This window comes from Chrysochloris asiatica, unplaced genomic scaffold (assembly GCF_000296735.1).
Source record: "Chrysochloris asiatica unplaced genomic scaffold, ChrAsi1.0 scaffold00118, whole genome shotgun sequence".
Lineage (NCBI taxonomy): Eukaryota > Metazoa > Chordata > Mammalia > Afrosoricida > Chrysochloridae > Chrysochloris > Chrysochloris asiatica.
The window spans coordinates 3,249,805-3,251,871 of NW_006408636.1; the positions used below are offsets into that span (position 1 = coordinate 3,249,805).

Genomic DNA, 2,067 nt, shown 5'->3' on the forward strand with positions numbered 1-2,067 from the left:
ATCGTGGCACACATCCACAATCTGAAGAATGTTGTGGTTTGCACTCAGTTCCAGTGCACCAATGTTTATGTGAATGTAATCTTTCAGGAAGTCTTCTGCAAGTTGTCTTACTTCTTTTGGCCAAGTCGCACTCCACATTAAGGTTTGCCTATCAGGTCTTATCTGATCCACGATCTTTCTTATTTGCGGTTCAAAGCCCATATCAAGCATTCTATCTGCTTCATCAAGGACAAGGTAGGTTGTTCTTCTCAGATTGGTTTTCCCATATTCTAAAAAGTCAATCAGCCTTCCAGGTGTTGCAATACAGATTTCCACACCTCTCTCCAAATCACGTATTTGTGGTCCCTTGGGAGCACCACCATAGATGCAGGTAGACTTCAAACCGCATGCTCTACAGTATTCAGCAGCTACTTGCTGCACCTGTTGGGCCAGTTCCCGTGTTGGCGCCAGCACCAAGCAAATAGGCCCATCACCTCTCTCTAGGAATGGCTGATGATTGATGTGGACCATGGCAGGCAGCAAGTAAGATAATGTTTTCCCGGATCCAGTCTGTGCTACTCCAACCATATCCAATCCACTTAAAGCAACTGGCCATCCCTGAGCTTGAATAGCAGTATGTTCAGTAAAGTTCTGTCTTGCAATAACATCCATGACATTTGTAGGGAAGTTTGCTTCATAAAAGTTCAAAACCGGCTTTGGGCAGTTGTGACCTCTAACCTTAACTTCCTTGCTTCTTCTGTATGTCTCCACATCTTGCGCTGTGCGCCTAGCCAAATCAGGATGTTCTTGGTAAAAATTCTTCTCAAATTTGGGCAGCTCATCCAGATTCCACTTCTTTTTAACTAGTTTCTCCCCAGGGTTTCCAAACTTCTTTCCAGATAGAGGACCTGCTCTACTTCCTCCAAATCGAGGTGCCCCAAACCCTCGATCCCAGCCGCGGTCTCGGTCACTCAAATAACCTGACATGGCATCAATGGTTGCAGTTGATGGGGGAACAAATTGGGGAGAATCGGGGGCAAAGAGTCGCTAGGGGTGGGGACGGCGAAGACTTGCGGGGGCGGCAATGGCGGAAAGCCGGCGTTGACAAGAGCCGGAGCTGAACAACCAAAGACCAAAGGAAATGAATGAGGTCTTGACTGTCTTTTGAATCTTGGTTTCCCTTGCATACCATTATAAAATAGACAGTTGAGGGGGAGTGAAAGGTATAGCCAGAAATTTCACCATAGAAAGCTTGTAAGTCTGACTTCTGCCTATAACTGATTGGAATACCTAAAATGGGGCTACAATATGCCCAGTGAAAGAGGCATCCTGTGGAGCCTCTGCATTACGTAAGGCCATAGGTGGAATCCTGAACCTCATCCAGAGTCTTCTGAGGTGGGAAATTTCCACTTGAAAGGACAAGCAGACCAGCCTGGAGTGGCTAGAACAGAAGATACTTCTTGAAAGAAAGACTGATAGGAAAAGTACAAAACAATAACAGCAGCCCGACTGACTACAATAACAAGCAAGTTGCTTGCCCAGAAGACATCAAGACAAGTGGTCGGGTCCCCTCAGGGCAAACCCCCTTCCAAGACTAAGACTCAAGGGGAATACACGAGCAGATATGTGCTCTGACTGGTGACCACATTGGTCACTGATAAAGTGAAGTGAGGGAAAAACAGCAGTGAAGCAGCAAGCTAAGCCCTACCATGTTCAATAGACTCCTGTGAATCCCAGGTAGAGACCTGGTTGGCTAGAAGTGTGGCAAGACCTGAGTACTCTTGGGACCAGAGTCAGTGACATAGCCACAGAGAACTAGAGTGCAGAGTGAAGTGTCCAGCTGTTAAAAAGAGAGCCCAAGAACACTCACACTTGCATATAATACCCACTTGACCTTCCACCAATGACTGGATGATCACAACTCAACTAGAAGAAGAAAGAAGAGGAAAAAAATAGTAATCTGATACAAACTTAATGAACTTGACCTACACCTATGGATGTAGTAGCTCAAAAGAGGGAACAAATCTTTATAGCGAGGATCATTCCCACCCCCTCAATACACAGGGTAGACAGGGATGGGCAACTTGG

General features: G+C 46.1%; 1 pseudogene; it reads right to left on the minus strand.

Annotated features, from left to right (window-relative positions):
• LOC102815480 lies at positions 1 to 1,105 on the minus strand (annotated as a pseudogene).
• Positions 1,106 to 2,067: the final 962 nt, after the last annotated feature.